Genomic DNA, 18,819 nt, shown 5'->3' with positions numbered 1-18,819 from the left:
TTTACATGGATTCATTATGTGTGGCCAACGAGCCGAAATGGTCAGCGCGAACCAAATGTGTCAGCCGCTGGACACGCTGGCCTGGCCGGCCACATCCAAACAAATAGAGACGGTCTCGGTCGCCGTTTTGGGTTAGCCCACCGAAAATGCCTTTTACATCTAGCTAGCCTGGTTTGTACGTGCATTCCTGCCAGCATATACACAAGGACGTGGTAGCCATTGCAGGACTAGTGTATAAGGGCATCTCCAGCGGCGCGACGTAAACGGTCACACAACGTCCGTTTGCGTTCACGTGGACCGAAAATGCATCTGCACCTAGCTCTAGCGGGGCGACACATCGTGTTCGGGACGTCCGCGGCGACGCAAACGCGGCGCAAATATGCGGCACATTTGCGTCTCCGTGAACGCTGCGTGGTCGCGCCTAGCGTCCGCTCGCTTCCCCCACGGGCTCGCCTGGCAGTGACCCTAACTCGATCGGCGTCGAATTAAAGCACAGTAAGCGCGCCAGTGTCAACCGCCGGAGTGGCAACCGTGCTGATCAACCGCCAACCGCCGGAATGGAGCGCCGAACCGCCGCGGAAGAGCAACCGTAGGCCTCTTCGTTATAAGCGGCGCCATTAATCCCCGCAGAATATAACCCATACGTCTACTGTAATTCACATCCAACCGCATGCTTCTTCTTCTTCTTCTTCTTCTTCTTCTTCTTCTTCTTCTTCTTCTTCTTCTTCTTCTTCTTCTTCTTCTTCTTCTTCTTCTTCTTCTTCTTCTTCTTCTTCTTCTTCTTCTTCTTCTTCTTCTTCTTCTTCTTCTTCTTCTTCTTCTTCTTCTTCTTCTTCTTCTTCTTCTTCTTCTTCTTCTTCTTCTTCTTCTTCTTCTTCTTCTTCTTCTTCTTCTTCTTCTTCTTCTTCTTCTTCTTCTTCTTCTTCTTCTTCTTCTTCTTCTTCTTCTTCTTCTTCTTCTTCTTCTTCTTCTTCTTCTCCAACACCGGCTAGCCAGACGCCATGAGCGACTACACGCTGCCGTTGGACTCGGAGAGCGAGGGCAAGTCGCCCGGATGACTGCATTGGTGGGAATCGCCTGCGACGCCAAGCGATCCGGGCTCCACGCCCAGCGATCCTGCCTCCACGCGGAGTGAGGAGGAGGACGGATGCGCCGATACCAGCGACGACCAGCAGGAAGATAGAGGTGCCGCTGGCAGCGACGGCGAGGACGAGGAGGAGGACCCCGACACCAAGTTCATCCGGCTGGAGGCGCAGGAGGCGGCGGACGACAAGGCAGCGGACGACAAGGCGGCGGAAGGAAGGAGGCCAGGGCCCGGCCAAGAGCGCAGGCGTGGCCCGCGCGTCGTCGTCGTCCGTTCACCGACGACGAAGACGACAGTACGTCCGACTCCAAGTCCTCCACAGACGTCCCCCAGCTCCTCTTCCGACGAGGAGGTGACAAGCAAGAGGCGCAGGAGTCAGGACGATGAGGCAGGGCCTTCTAACAAGAAGGCTAAAAATTAATTTTAGTTTATTTGTTTTTAAATTTGTTCTTGTTTGTATGTTAAGTTTGAACTTTTTCGATTCGAGTAATCTATCCGGTGAACTGTTTATGGCAGCAATAAGATCTTTCTGTACTGCTTGTTATCGCGTTTAAACTTGGTCATTCATACAAATTGGTGAGTCATTCAACAAAAATAAAGAAAACAGAATAGTTACATGTCAAAAATGCGCCGGACCGGTCGCAAACAGATATTTCGCGCCTCACGGACATTTTCACGTCTGATAGGCGACACAAACGAACAACCGCGGATAATTTAGACGTCCGAAATGCGTCGCGTGTTGGAGATGGCCTACTGCCAACGTTACATTTGTCGTGAGAGCTAGCTCCACCGGCGCGTGCGTGCAAACACCACGCGAGGATGCAAGCGTGCCCCACATGCCAGCCACGGAACCGCACGTACACCACCGGTGGATCCACGTGCAAACACCACGCGAGTATGTAGCTAGCCACCGGGTATCCACGTACGTCCGCGCCAGGACGCGACCAAGCGGCATCCGCCTGAGAGACCGACACAGCCTTCGAAGATGAACGTTCGATCGTCAGTTCTCTCTCAAAAGGTGAAGCGGCCTCGTCAGCGTGTGCAGCCCAGAGATATAACGCTGTCGTCACCCGCTCCTCGCTGTGGCTCGCTGCCCGCGGGCCCCACCCACCGGCACCGGCGCACTGTGGCTTCACGGTCAACTTGCGGCGTGTGTGCGCGGCCGCGGCCGGGGCTGCCGCTGGAAAGAGAACAGCAACACACTCTACTCACCGTGCACAGTACGTCTCATAAAGCATTCCATGGCTGATCTCACTGCAGCCGGTCCGTTCAAACCGATCGTCATTTTGTTTTGGCTTCATTGTGTGATGACACTCAATATATCCTCGTGAAAAAAAAACATTGCTGGAACAATGTCCATAAGCTAGAGCGGGAACAAGATTTGGAATGCAGATTTATACAAGTATCATAACCAAAATTAAATGGTGAGTGTAGGCCTCTTCTTTTCATGCTTATATGTACTGGGATTATTTGGAAACCAGGGTTGAAATTAAATTACCTTCCCTAATAGAGGACTCCATCTAACCATGGTGATTTATTCGGTTTAGGAAAATTTTGAAACAAAAAGTGGAGCATTCATGCACCATGCTAGAGAAGAAAGACACTCTGCATTTTATAAGTTGTTTACGCACTTCACAAAATCAACAACACACAGCCCGTCGCCACGTTATCATGGACTCGCAAAATAACGGGCCCAAAATGGTCGGACAAGAACAAGTGAACAACCTAGCTAGCCATTGTACCTGACACCAGCTTCCCCATCACGTATCACAAATATCTTGGATTTGGAAACTACGTAATGCTATCAGTGGAAAATCTCTCGCGTTGTCGTCATGCGGCAACCCAGCCATTCTAGCTGGCGGAAAATTTCTCGTGTTATGGTCGTGCGGCACCTCACCCATTCTACCCGACGGTCTCTTGCATTTGTCATCATGCAGCAGCTCAGCCATTCTAGCTGGCGGCAAATCTCTCGTGTTGTCGACATGCGGCAGCTCAACCATTCTAGGTGGCGGAAAATCTCTCACATTGTCGTTGCGGCAGCTCAGCCATTATAGCTGGTGGAAAATCTATCGCGTTATCGTCATGCGGCACCTCAACCATTCTAGATGGCGGCAAATCTCTCGCGTTGTCGGCATGCGGCAGCCTAGCCATTCTAGCGGACAAATCTCTCGCGTTCTCGGCATGCGGCACCTCAGCCATTCTGGCTGGCGGTAAATCTCTCGCGTTGTCGGCATGCAACAGCTCAGCCATTCTAGCTGGTGGAAAATCTCTTGCGTTGTCGGCATGAGGCAGCTCAGCAATTCTAACCGGCGGCAAATCTCTCGTGTTGTCGGCATGCGGCGGCTCGGTCATTCTAGCCGGTGGCAAATCTCTCGCGATATCGGCATGCGGCAGCTCAGCCATTATAATTAATGCCATGATTGCCCTCTAATGCTTTCCATAATTTTTTTGTAGCCATTAAATTTACACTCGGTCTTTTTAAACGTGGCCTCCGCTGTGCTCACCACCAAACTCCTCCCCCAACACATCATCGTCGTGTAGCCAGGATGCCTCGCCGCCTGGCCACCACCTACTCTATGTTGGGATACAACGGCCGCACGGCGCCTGTGCCTACGCCTCTGCCTTCGCCTCCGCCTACGGAGCTGGAGCTGGAGCCCGAGCCTTCAGACATCTTCGCCCTTGGCCTCGACGAGGCCGAGCTAGCGGAGCGCATCCTCCTTGATGCGAAGTTTGAGGCCGACGCAGAACGCGAAGCGGCTGAGGAAGAGCAGCAACCCGCGGCCGATCTGGAGCAGGCGGCGATACTCGAGTCTTGCCGGCTGGCGCACGACCAGGGGAACGCTGCCCGCACCCTGGAGCGGGCTGACCAGCAGCTCCTCCAACGCGTCATGGCGGTCTCCCGCGAGAGGCTGCCTACGGAGGAGGCTGGGCGGCTCCTCATGGAGGCTGAACGACAGAGAATGCTGGAGCTAAACGCTCGGGCCCTCGCCGAGGAAACCCGCCGCGAAGATGAGCGGCTCGCCATGATCGCCGAGTCCATCATGAGGCGGCGGTTCGAGATGATCCAACAAGTCGCCTCTGCTCCAGCCTCACCTGCGACCGCCCGGTACCGGCCCGGCCGGGAGAGCATGGCTCGGGCGAAGAATGACAGCGAAGCTGGGCCATCGCGCCCGCCCACCGACGGCGAGTAGGGTTATTTGTATTTTAAATTCAGTTTCTTTTCATTCAAACATGTAACGAAATTGGAATAAAATCGCACTTTGTGCCGTGTTTTCATTCTTTTACATGAACTTGTTGTCCGTGGGCAACGAGTCGAAATTATCAGCGTGAACCAAATGAGTCAGCCGCTGGACACGCTGGCCTGGCCGGCTAGACCGCCTCCCAAATTCTGACCGCGAGCCGATATAAACGGATCATTTAGATAGCTATATTGGGTAGGCCCACTGAAGATGCCCTTACATCTATCTAGGCTGGTTTGTACAGTACACCCCATCACAGGACAATACTTAACTGCAGTCCATTTTGTAGCTTTGCCAACATATACACATGTACGTGGTGGTAGCCATTGCAGGACCAGTGTAAAATGCCAACGTGACATTTGTCGTAAGAACAAACAACACTCGAGGATGCAAGCGTGCCCCACATGCCAGCCACAGAACCACCACGTGTGCAGCGAACCGCCGGGCATCCACGTCAAGATGCGACCAAGCGGCGTCCGCCCAGGAGAGACCAGACCGGCGCCACAGCACAGCCCTCGAGGATGATCCCGGAACGGGACGAACGTTCGATCGTCAGTTCTCTCTCAAAAGCAGAAGCGTCCTCGTCAGCGTGTGCAGCCCAAAGATATATGCTGCCGTCACACGCTCCTCCCTGTGGCTCGCTGCCAGCAGGCCCCACACACCGGCACCGGCGCAATGTGGCTTGACGGTCAAGGTGCGGCGTGTGTGCGCGCGGCCGCGGCCGGGGCTGCCGCTGAAAACAAAACAGCAACACACTCCCTGGCCAGTTACTCACCGTGCACAGTACGCCGGTACAGCTTTCTTTTTTCTTGGCTGATGCTGCCAAAATTAAATAGTGAATGCAGGCCATCGCCGGGGAGCTTTGGCTTCCGTTTTCATGCTTGTTGTGTATTGAGATTATTTGGAAACCAGGATTGAAATTACCTTCCCTAATAGAGGGCTCCATCTAACCATGGTGTTTTTTTCGGTTTAGGAAAATTTTGAGAGAACGGTCATATACGAAACAAAAGGTGAAACGTTTATGCACCGTGCTAGAGATGAAAGCCACTCTGCGTTCTATATCAACTTGTTTGCGCACTTCACAAAATCAACAACGCAGCCGTCGCCACGTGCCTTTTTTTTTCATGGACTCGCAAAATAACGGGCCCAACATTGCCAGACAAGAACAACCTAGCTAGCCATTGTACCTGACGCCAGCATCCCGTCGCATATTGCGGATAATTTGGATTTGGACATTGCGTAATACTATCGATGGAAAATCTCTCGGGTTGTCGTTATGCGACAACCCAGCCATCCTTGCAGAAAATCTCTCGCGTTGTCGCCATATGGCAACCCAACCATCCTAGCTGGTGGCAAATCTCTCGCTTTGTCGTTATGCGGCACCTCGGCAATTCTAGCTGGCGGTAAATCTCTTGCGTTGTCGGCATGCGGCAGCTCATTCATTCTAGCTGGCGGCAAATCTCTAGCGTTGTCGTCATGTGGCAGCTCATCCCTTCTAGCCGGCGATAAATCTTTCTCGTCGTCGCCACGCGGCAGCTCAGCCCCCGCCTTCATCAATGCTGACAGTTTGTTCTCCGCGTCGGCATCCAATGCCTTGGACTTTTTAAACGTGGCCTCCGTCGTGCTCACCACCAAACTCCTCCCCCAACTCATCCTCGTCGTGTAGCCAGGATGACTCGCCGCCTGGCCACCACCTACTCTATGTTGGGATACAACGACCGCATAACGCCTACGCCTTCGTCTCCAGAGCCCGAGCTGGAGCCCGAGCCTTCGGACATCTTTGCCCTCGGCCTATACGAGGCTGAACTGACGGAGCGCGTCCTCCCCGACGCGAAGATTGAGGCCGATCCGGAGCAGGCGGCGATACTCGAGTCTTGCCAGCTGGCGCACGGGCAAAGGAACGCTGCCCGCACCCTGGAGCAGGTTGACCAGCAGCTGCTCAAATGGGTCATGGCGTTCACCCGCAAGCGGCTGCCTACAGAGGAGGCTAGGCGGCTCCTCATGGAGGCTGAGCGGCAGAGGCTCTTCGAGCTAAACGCTCGGGCATTGGCCGAGGAAACTCGCCGCGAAGATGAGCGGCGCGCAATGAGCGCCGAGTCCAGCATGAGGCGCTAGTTCGCGATGATCCAGCGAGCCGCCTCTGGTCCGGCCTCACCGCCGACCTCCCCGTACCAGCAGTGACGCGAGTGTATGCCTCGGGTGAAGAACAACGACGGAGGTGGGCCGTCTTGCCCACAGGACGGTGGCTGTAGGGTTCTTCGTATTTTAAATTCGGTTATTTTTCATTAAACCTTGCAACATGTAATAAGTGAGTGTCGCATCCATGGCCATTGACGAGGCCCATCGATCTAGGTCGTTTCCCATCGATCTGAAGCGCGAAATTAGTCGCAAACTTCATTGTAGTGCTTAGAGAAACCTTTGCTAGTGGTTGAGTTCGATTTTCTTAGTGATCTGTTTCGGCATCAAACAATGTTGATCGGGAAAACTTAGATTTTTTCGATGAACACGTTGATTTTATAATCGATGAATGATTCTATTCCATTCCTGGTATAGTGGTAGTAACAATGGTGCAGTAATTCAAGAATTTTTGCAAAGTTAACCTCGAAATCGAAGCTGCACAAGTTAACTAAATATCGAGTTTCTAGTGTTATCTGAATTTTGACACTTCCAGTTTCTAGTGTTTACTGAATTGTGTACATGTGCAGATGATCCTGACAGATTTACAGTTGATATTATCACAATGGGTTTTTCTATGGTATCAAGGAGCATTTGCAGTATGTTAGTGGGATTGTGGATTATTTTGACAATTGCAACACTTTCTCACTTATGTGGCTTGGGGATTTTGTTAAGCAAGGAGGGAATGAGATGACAGACAAAACAAAGTTCTACTGGTGTGTTCCTGAGAGTGACATGAGAGATGGATTGTTTCTCATTCAGAATGATGGTGACATTGTTGCAATGATGGTTGATGTGAGAGATGTGAAGATACTATCAATTATGGTGGATCATAACAATTTTTTGCAGGGTCTCAAGACATATGTCATTGTGCCAATTCCTAGCAAATACACAGGAGCTGGAGATGGAGCAGAGAAAGAGAAAGAGACATGGAAATAGATCGATGAAGACCCTACCTCCTCTGCATGTCTTTCATCAGCAGAGTTACATAGTGAGAATGAGGATGATGGTGACACTGACAGTGATTTCTATGACAGTGATTATGAAGCAGAAGATGGTGATGATGATCTGTTTATAGATAACATTGACAAGGATGTTAATAAAAACAATGAGTGGACATAGATAGTTGAGTGCGATGATTATGTTGGCCTTGATCATGATAATTTGAAACTGACAAATGAGCAGCAAAAACTTCTGGAATACAAGTTCAAAGAATTCAACCCTAAAGTTGATATGGCAACCCATGTCTTCAAAGTAGGCATGTTATTTTCTAGCATGGCTGAATTTAGGAAGGCTTTCACAACTTATGGTGTGAATGAGAGAGTTAAGATTAGGAATTCAAGGAATGAAGGAACTAGGCTTGATGCTCATTGTGAGGAAGGACGTCCTTGGATGATTGATACGTCTCCGACGTATCGATAATTTCTTATGTTCCATGCCACTTTATTGATGATACCTACATGTTTTGTTCACACTTTATGTCATTATTATGCATTTTCTGGAACTAACCTATTGACGAGATGCCGAAGTGCCGGTTCTCGTTTTCTCGCTGTTTTTGGTTTCAGAAATCCTAGTAAGGAAATATTCTCGGAATTGGACGAAATCAACGCCCAGCATCTTAGAATCCCCGGAAGCTTCCAGAACACCCGAGAGCCGCCAGAGGAGAGCCACAGGGGGCCCACACATGGGGCTGGCGCTGCCAGGCTAGGGCTCGCGCCCCCCTATTGTGTGGCGGCTCCGTACCCCCTCCGACTCCGCCTCTTCGCCTATTTAAAGGTCCCTGACCTAAATCTTCGATACGGAAAAGCCACGGTACGAGAAACCATCCAGAGCCGCCGCCATCACGAAGCCAAGATCTGGGGACAGAAGTCTCTGTTCCGGCACGCCGCCGGGACGGGGAAGTGCCCCCGGAAGGCTTCTCCATCGACACCGCTGCCATCTCCACCGCCATCTTCATCACCGCTGCTGTCTCCCATGAGGAGGGAGTAGTTCTCCATCGAGGCTAAGGGCTGTACCGGTAGCTATGTGGTTAATCTCTCTCCTATGTACTTCAATACAATAATCTCATGAGCTGCCTTACATGATTGAGATTCATATGATGATGCTTGTAATCTAGATGTCGTTATGCTAGTCAAGTGAATTTTACTTATGTGATCTCCGGAGACTCCTTGTCCCACGTGTGTAAAGGTGACAGTGTGTGCACCGTGTGGGTCTCTTAGGCTATATTTCACGGAATACTTATTCACTGTTATGAATGGCATAGTGAAGTGCTTATTTATATCTCTTTATGATTGCAATGTGTTTTGTATCACAATTTATCTATGTGCTACTCTAGTGATGTTATTAAAGTACTCTATTCCTCCTGCACGGTGTAATGGTGACAGTGTGTGCATCGTGTAGTACTTGGCGTAGGTTATGATTGTGATCTCTTGTAGATTATGAAGTTAACTATTCCTACGATAGTATTGATGTGATCTATTCCTCCTTTCGTAGCGTGAAGGTGACAGTGTGCATGCTATGTTAGTACTTGGTTTGGTTATGTTGATCTGTCGTGCACTCTAAGGTTATTTAAATATGAACATCGAATATTGTGGAGCTTGTTAACTTCGGCATTGAGGGTTCGTGTAATCCTACACAGTTAGTGGTGTTCATCATCCAACAAGAGAGTGTAGAGTCTAGCATCTATCTATTTATTTATGTGATCAATGTTGAGAGTGTCCACTAGTGAAAGTATGATCCCTAGGTCTTGTTCCTAAATACTGCTATCGCTGCTTGTTTACTGTTCTATTGCATCTGTACTGTCTGCAATATTACCACCATCAACCACACGCCAGTCCTGGACAGCAAAGCACTTTTCTGGTGCCGTTGCTACTCGCTCATATTTATTCATACCACCTGTATTTCACTATCTCTTCGCCGAACTAGTGCACCTATTAGGTGTGTTGGGGACACAAGAGACTTCTTGTTTTGTGGTTGCAGGGTTGTTTGAGAGGGATATCTTTGACCTCTTCCTCCCTGAGTTCGATAAACCTTGGGTGATCCACTTAAGGGAAACTTGCTGCTGTTCTACAAACCTCTGCTCTTGGAGGCCCAACACTGTCTACAAGAATAGAAGCACCCGTAGACATCAAGCACTTTTCTGGCGCCATTGCCGGGGATCGAACTGAAGAAAAGTTACACCCCAGAGATTGCCAACTCCCACGGCAACAGCACTTTTCTGGCGCTGTTGCCGGGGAGGAAAGGTAAAAGGTACTCACACTCCGGATCTCGGCTACTAAGCTATTTTCCGGCGCTGTTGTAAGTACTCGAAGCCATTTCCTTTAGATACTGCAATTGCATCTTTTTGTTTCTTGTTTTACACTAGTTAGGCATAATGGAATACAACTATGAGCTTTTTAATTTATTTCCTAAGTTAAGACATGAATTGTGTGATGCGAAAATTAAAGAACCTATGGAGCCTCAATTGCATGCTAGTAGCAATGTTATTAGTATGAACGCAATCATCTGCTAATGCTATGGATAAGTCTAAGCTTGGGGAAGCTAGTTTTTGTGATCTTTTTAGTTTCCCATCTTTAGGCGAGAAAATTTGTTCTGATAATGCTTTATCTCCCATATGCGATAACTCTAATGATGCTTGTGATATTTTAAATCCACCAACCGCAAGTACTCGCTTTCAAGATACCCATGAAAATTATTGAACGTGTTATGGATAACCGCTATGAAGGGGATGGAACAGTCCATCCTGGAGATCATTTACTGTTTTTGCATGAATTATGCGGGTTATTCAAGTGTGCAGGTATCTCTATGGATGAAGTGAGGAAAAAGCTATTCTCTCGTTTCATCTGTCCGGTAAAGCGGCGCATTGGTATAAATTGTTGAAGAATAGTCATTCTCTTGGTTGGGAGGAAATTGTATCTCTCTTTTACTCTAAATTTTATCCTCCTCATGAAGTGCATATTGATAGGAATTACATTTATAACTTTTATCCTCGTGATGGAGAGAGTATCTCTCAAGCGTGGGGGAGATTGAAGTCACTAATGCTCAAATGTCCCATTCATGAGCTCCCCCGTAATGTTATTATTAACAATTTTTATGCGAGGCTTTCAGGACATCACAAGGACTATCTAGATGCCTGTTCGGAGGGATCTTTCACAAGCAAGGAGGTTGAAGCTAGGTGGGATCTTCTTGATCGGATTGAGGAGAATGCTGAAGGATGGGAGAACAACAAAGGTAAAGAGTCAGGTATAAATTATGATTATGAATGCATTGAAACTTTTATGGATATTGGTAAATTCCGAAATATGAGTGCTACTTATGGTCTTGACTCTCAAGTTGCTGCAAATCTTTATAAAGCCTTTGCTTCTCATTTTGAATTGCCTAAGAAGAATTTTGATAAGTATCATGAACCTTTTAAAGAGGCTTGCATGAAGAATGAAATTGTTGTTAATGATTGCAATAAGCATGCTCAAACTCCTAAGAATGCTATTTCCTATAAGCATGTTAATTTTTGTGGAATGCATAGACCTTGTGGAATTAATCAAATCGAAGATGAATATTGTATCCACCATATTAATGAAAAAACTAGAAAGTGGGCTAGGGCTCTAGATGATCTTGGTAAAAAAGTTTGTGCCCTCTATCCTTTTATTTGTGAAGTTTGCCATAGAGTGGGGCATTTTAATTTTCAATGCTCCTCCAATGATAATTTGAACCCCATGAGTGCTGCAAATTTGTATTGTGATGATGAAATTACTCCTAATCAGCATGATGAACTTACTTTATTTTTGTGGTGTGAAGAGCTATCAAGAAAAATCTCTTTGTTACATATGAGTGATCTTGATATTGATGATGTCCTGCATGGGTGTTTTTCTTATTGCATTGATAATAGCCATACAAATACTTACATACAAAATATTTTAGAAGATGACACCTTGCCAAAATATGATAGGACCGCTGTGTGTTTTGAACTAATTAATGAAAAGGAGGAATCCTCCCAAGTTTCTTCTATTGTTTCTGAAAGTAAATCAGGTTATGCGGACAAGCCACCCTTCAAGCCTCTTCCTCCTAAAGAAGGGAACGAGGAGAAGGAAGAGAAGAAGAAGATGAAGGGAACGAAGAAGAAGAAGAAGAAGGAGAATAAAGAGAAAGAGGTAACGGCGTATCCCCGCGTGAATGAGATAACGCTAGGTAACCGTAAGTATGTTGCTCCTAATGATTATTATGATAATGAATCTGAATACAGTGATCTTCCTATGCCCTTTACATACATTAGTGATCATGATTTGAATGAGCACACTACTTTTGATATTGCAAATCTCCGGGAAACTAATTCTGAAAATGATGATGATAATAATTGCCATAGTATCAGTGCTATCCATGCTTCCTCCCATAATGATATAGAAAGCTCTAAGCTTGGGGAAGAGGTGTTTGAAAATCCTTTTGCTACTGATCATTATGTGTTTGATACATCTCCTTCTAATAAAAATGATGGTATGGTCACAGATAAACCGACTGTGAAAGATAACTATTCTATTTCTTATGATGACACCGTGCCTCCTACCTTTGATGATTATTATAAAGAATGCTATGATATAGGTTATAACTATCCTTATGAAACTTGTCATAGTTATGATTGGATTACCAAAAACAATTCCCTTAATATGCAACTTGTTTACCATGTTCAAATTCTTGATAATAATCTTGTTCCAATTACTATTAATGAGAAGAACTCTTCTTATGCCAAAATTAATGATACTCCTATGCATATGAACCATGATAAGAATGTTTTAAGTGATGGGTATGTTGTGGATTTCATCAATGATGCTACTGAAAGTTATTATGAGAGAGGGAAACATGGGTATATGCATCTTAATAATATTAAGTTTCCCCTCTTTATGTTGAGAATCTTGAAGTTACTCGTATTTTATCCTCTTATGCGTGTCACTTTGTTCTTCATGAATTCATTTGTGTACAAGATTCCTTTTCATAGGAAGCATGTTAGACTTAAATGTGTTTTGAATTTGCCTCTTGATGCTCTCTTTTGCTTTAAATACTATTTCTTGCGAGTGCATCATTAAAACTGCTGAGCCCATCTTAATGGCTATAAAGAAAGCACTTCTTGGGAGATAACCCATGTGTTTATTTTGCTGCAGTAACTTTGTTTTATATTTGAGTCTTGGAAGTTGTTACTACTGTAGCAACCTCTCCTTATCTTAGTTTTGTTACATTGTTGTGCCAAGTAAAGTCTTTGATAGTAAGGTTCATACTAGATTTGGATTATCTGCGTGAAACAGATTTCTTGCTGTCACGAATCTGGGCCTAATTCTCTGTAGGTAACTCAGAAAATTATGCCAATTTACGTGAGTGATCCTCAGATAGGTACGCAACTTTCATTCAATTTGAGCATTTTCATTTGAGCAAGTATGATGCCTCTTTAAAATTCGTCTTTACGGACTGTTCTGTTTTGACAGATTCTGCCTTTTATTTCGCATTGCCTCTTTTGCTATGTGGGATGAATTTCTTTGTTTCATTGACTTCCAGTAGCTTTGAGCGATGTCCAGAAGTGTTAAGAATGATTGTGTCACCTCTGAACATGTGAGTTTTTGATTATGCACTAACCCTCTAATGAGTTTGTTTCGAGTTTGGTGTGAAGGAAGTTTTCAAGGGTCAAGAGAGGAGGATGATATACTACGATCAAGAAGAGTGAAAAGTCTAAGCTTGGGGATGCCCAGGTGGTTCATCCCTGCATATTTCAAGAATACTCAAGCATCTAAGCTTGGGGATGCCCAAGGCATCCCCTTCTTCATCGACAAATTATCAGGTTCCTTCTCTTGAAACTACATTTTTATTCGGTCACATCATATGTACTTTACTTGGAGCGTCTGTATGTTTCTTGTTTTTGTTTTTGTTTGAATAAATGCTTGTGTGGGAGAGAGACACGCTCCGCTGGTTCATATGAACACATGTGTTCTTAGCTTTTAATGTTCATGGCGAAGGTTGAAACTGCTTCGTTAATTGTTATATGGTTGGAAACGGGAAATGCTACATGTAGTAATTGGTATGATGTCTTGAATAACTTGATACTTGGCAATTGTTGTGCTCATGTTTAAGCTCTTGCATCATATACTTTGTACCCATTAATGAAGAAATACATAGAGCTTGCTAAAATTTGGTTTGCATGATTGGTCTCTCTAAAGTCTAGATATTTTCTAGTAAGGTGTTTGAACAACAAGGAAGACAATGTATAGTCTTATAATGTTTGCAATATGTTCTTATGTGAGTTTTGCTGTACTAGTTCATACTTGTGTTTGCTTCAAACAACCTTGCTAGCCTAAACCTTGTATTGAGAGGGATTACTTCTCATGCATCCAAAATCCTTGAGCCAAACAACACTATGCCATTTGTGTCCACCATACCTACCTACTACATGGTATTTCTCCGCCATTCCAAAGTAAATTGCTTGAGTGCTACCTTTAAACAATTCAAAATTTATCACCTCTGATTTGTGTCAATGTTTTATAGCTCATGAGGAAGTATGTGGTGTTTATCTCTCAATCTTGTTGGGCAACTTTCACCAATGGACTAGTGGCTTCATCCGCTTATCCAATAATTTTGCAACAAGAGCTGGCAATGGGATTCCTAGTCCCAAATTAATTAACCTAAATAGACACTCCTCCATGGTATGTGATTGTTGGACGGCACCCGAAAGATTCAGTTAGCCATGGCTTGAGAAAGCAAAGTGTCAACACCCGGATTTTTAAGTCCAGATGCCTGTTATGCCATACATCGCAATCCCAGGAATATTGTTGTTGCGAGACATAATAGTTGAATATCATAAGTCATCATTCATTACATACCATAGTCGTCTTACAAATAGAGATCACATGATCCATATTACACAAATAGTTGATCTATTGATCAATATACACAAAGTTCATAGTTTCATAGCGGAAGCGTAAATAGAAGGGACTCTCTAGTCCACAGGCCAACGTCTGACGTCAGAAGATTCCCTAGTTGTCGTAGGCGTCCTGCGGGTCGTCATCTTGATAGTTCTGCTCCTCTTCATAGTCTGGCCATTTGAATAGCCAGGGACACAGCCGTGAGTACTTTAAAGTACTCGTAAACTAATACTAATGTAAGTGCTAACAATTCTAGTAAGGGGGTGCTAAGCTCTAGTTTATTTTGCATAAAGCCAATTTTAGTTCACAAACCTTTTAGTAAACAACTCTTCATGCACTAACTAACTCAAGTGGGAACATTAGTGTCATTCCCACAACTCTGTTGTGATTCGAAGACAAAGTCACCTTTCCCATTCAAATTCACAAGTCACCATTCACCATTCATAGTTTTTAGAAAAGTTCTGATGACGGAACAGTATGGCCTTTCCAACTGTCCATAACCGAGGACGCGGCTATTCGAATAGGTTTAACTCTGCAGAGGTTGTACACTTGTGCCACAACAATTGCAATAGCTCGTCGTGGGTAATCGGCCCTCGATTTATCGTACGCAAGACGCGAACTACCAATCCTAACCTTTCATTTACATACCCTAGTATAGGCACCTCTCCCCATGAGCTTGGCCTCCCAGTGAAGACAGACGAGTCAGCTCGGGAACCGCACGAGGCTTGGGCCGGACATTCACCTCTTTTCACGTCATATCACATCATTCCTTCGTTGTAGAGGCAGCTTTCGGCATAACCCCGATGACGCTTGTTTAGAGGGAACCCATACTAAGACACACAAACTTCCGGTTAAGCCCTACCCAGATTCAGGTATTGTGGGGGTACTTGTAAAATTGGAATGGTATCGCATCCGAACCCAACCATCAGATTTTGTAAAGTTCACCAAGTCATTCACAGATCATATTCACCTTCAAAATCTTTCAATAGAATGACTCATCATTCCAAGGTTTTCATAGTCATTTCATTTCACAAGTTCCCAACTAAGGTATTCACCTTTAATTTAGCACTAGCATCTAAGCATGGAGGGTGCTAAGTACTTTGCTTTGCTTCTAGGCTTACCTTGACACTCTTGTACTAATCCAATACTAATCAATTCAATCATAAATCAGAAGTACTTTGATAAAACAAAAGTAAATAAAGCTTGTAAAGTAAAACTGGGAAATAGGATCATAAGCATAAAGTAAATAGGGTAATGCCTTGCTCATAGTGAGCTTTGCACTTTGCAAGAGTATTATCTTGCATTGGGGTTAACTTGCAAAAGTCTAGCTTGCATTGGTGTTAGCTTGCAAGAATATTAGCTTGCAACCATATAACTTGCAAAAGTCTAGCTTGCATTGGTGTTAGCTTGCATTGGTAATAGCTTGCAACCATATAACTTGCAAAAGTCTAGCTTGCATTGGTGTTAGCTTGCATTGGTAATAGCTTGCCTTGGTTGAAGTGGGGGTCCAAGTTCTCTTCTCCTTCCTCTTTGTAGAAGTCCTCCTCCTCCTGATAGTCTCCGGTACTAGCGTCTAAAATACGAATGCGGGGTACACAATCATCATACCAAACTTACATACTAAACTAAGCACACACAAGCTTTACACAACTTAAACTAGCATCACACACTACTATTAAGTGGGTGGATGTGTTCCTCTTATTTGAGAAAAATAACTTCCTCTCATACTAACTTAGGTGTTAATTTTAATTACTTAGAGAAAATAATTTCCTCTTATTACCTTATTAAGATTTAATTTCTCTTATGAATAATATATGACCTAGGTTGACCAAAGTCAACCTCTTCATACTCATCATTTAAGAAAATGATTTAAATGAGGTTCCATACCTCATGCAATTTAATACTAACATGGTAGTGATTTAATGTCACCAAATAACTCAATATGAGATTATATAGACCATGGTCACTACCTCATGTTGAATTACTTGAGAACAAGATTTAAATGAGAGGAAAACCCCTCATATGATTTAACACATAGTTGTAACTAAGTGAACAACTACCATTGAGGTGATTTAACATCATCAACAATTCATTGGCTATTCTAAACATTACTTGTATTTACACCAACTATTCTATTCACACAATTACTACAATTGGGGTGCATTGGTTGTGTTGCTTGAGGAAAAATAATTTCCTCTCCTTACATATGTAAATGATAATTTCCATATGGTTCTTGAGAAATAATTTTCTCTCATTGAAATCTTCTTAAGATTTAATTTCTCAAACAATCATACATGAAATCCTGTTGACCCAAGTCAACCATTCATCATCATCATTTGAGAAATTGATTTAAATGAGGTAGAGTACCTCATACCATTTAATAACACTCCATAGGCTTTAAATCTCTAAGTACTTCATATAAGAGAGTTTGGACCAGGGGTCCAAACTTCACATGAATTCATTTGAGACAAAGTTTAAATGAAGTATAAGACTTCATAAGAATTACTTAATAGTTTTGGACAATATCCACTAGTTAAACTAGCCATATTATCCATTAATTAAACTAGGGCATGATCATGCAAAGTGACCACACCATTTTCTTGCATAAACAATTAGTGTAAGTCAAATGTGAGCTATTGGAGTTGGAATTAACTTCATATCTATTTTGGTTGATTTTTAAGAATTATTTGAATGTGGAAAAGTCCCTAACTTGTTCTTTTTGTCAGATTAATTCTACAAATAATTTTGAGATGGGACCAGTGGCATATTGTAGATCTTTTTCATAGCTTTCTATCAATATAAAATTTGTTAAAATTGGCCAAGCCAAACAGATTGTATTGAATTTCAAAGTGGGGTTCAGTATTGAAAATTGTTTGAATTGAATTAATTCCAAATTGACTAGGCGGGCTGGCGGGAAAGAAAAGGGGCCGAAACTGTTTGAAAAGTGGCGAAGTGGAGTTGGGCCGGCCCAGCTAACGCTGCGGGCCAGCTGACAGCAGGCCCCACTTGTCAGTGACGGTGACTTACCGAATCGGTACGGGCTGCTGAGAGGCGTTGGATCAGAAGAGGATCGTGCGGCTCCCGTGTGTCGTCCCCGTCGACGAGAGGGGAGGTGCTGGCGGCTACGGCAGGGGGTCGGCGGCGAGCTGGAGCTCCGGCGAGGATCAGCGACGGTGCAGGACGACGTTGTCGAGGACGAGGAAGCAGATGGCGCAGACGGCGGCTCGAATGGTGGCCTGAATCGACGGCGGCGATCTCAGGTCCGCCGCGGGCTCCGGCGTTCGATTGGGCGGCTCCGGTGAGTAATTGAGTGAGCGGAGTTGGCGAGGAGGATCAGAAGAGGGTGGGGAAGAACTTTGCTGTGGGGGAGATAGCGCGGGGACAACTCTATTTATAGAAGCAAGGAGGTCTGCGAGGGTGTGGCGAGGGCAAGCATGGCGACGCGCGCCTCGGATCGGTGAAGGGGCAAGGCGGCGTGCGCGTGTACTTCCCGGTCTCCGGGTGGTTCCGGAGCGCGTGCCGGCGAGGTGGGGGACGGTCTCGGTTGGCGCGCGCGACGTCGAGGTCCGGCGGCACGGTGCGGAGGAGGGGCGATGATGTCGGCGGCGGTGGTCCTCGCGCGAGTAATGGCGCGTGTCTGGCGGGTTCTGGTCGCGGCGGCGAAGCTCAGGGTGCAGAGAGGGGGGCCGGGGGCTGCGCAGGTCGTCGGGGCGGCAGGTGGCCGTGGCGCGTCTGTGGGCGTGTCCACGCCGTGATCGGCATGCCTGGGGGGATTTGGGCGCGCGATTTCCGGCCATCCTCGGCATCTTCTCCGACCAGGGTTGGCATAGGCTGCACTAGGGAGGTGAGGTGGAGCCAGAGGACAAGGTGGCCAGAGCTGGGGAGGAAGGAGAGAAGAAGAGGGGGAACATGGCCGGCATGCTATGGGCATGGCCATGTCTAGCTTCTCTCTAGGTTTCCTATGCATGGCTAAGGTTAGAGGGGACCAGGGGACATGTAGGGTGGAGATGGGGTAGGTTAGGTTTACATAGGACACTATTTCAAATAGTGTCACATAGTGCCATAGATGCTATTTGCAAATTTGGTCCAAATTCAATTGAGTTCAAAGGCTGCAAGATTTTGAAAAAGGTGGGTTTGGTTGAGTTGTAATTGACCGAGAGGAGGTGAGAGGTGGTGGTGGCATTTTCAAATTGAAAGAAAAGCAAAAATGGCTAAGTGGAGATTGTTCCCCATAACAAAAAGTGCTAACTTTGGATGAGCATAGCAAATGATCCAAAATGATTTTGGCAAGGTGGTCTTTACAAAAAGTGTTCACCTTGATGTTGACTTTGAAATTGTGCAAAGAGTTAGCAAGAGTTAGTTTGAGAAAATTGAATGGCAATGGCTCAAAGTAGGGATCAGAGCTATAAATTTCAGTTTTGACCAT

This window comes from Lolium rigidum, chromosome 1 (assembly GCF_022539505.1).
Source record: "Lolium rigidum isolate FL_2022 chromosome 1, APGP_CSIRO_Lrig_0.1, whole genome shotgun sequence".
Taxonomy (NCBI): domain Eukaryota; kingdom Viridiplantae; phylum Streptophyta; class Magnoliopsida; order Poales; family Poaceae; genus Lolium; species Lolium rigidum.
This window is presented reverse-complemented; position numbering follows the sequence as displayed.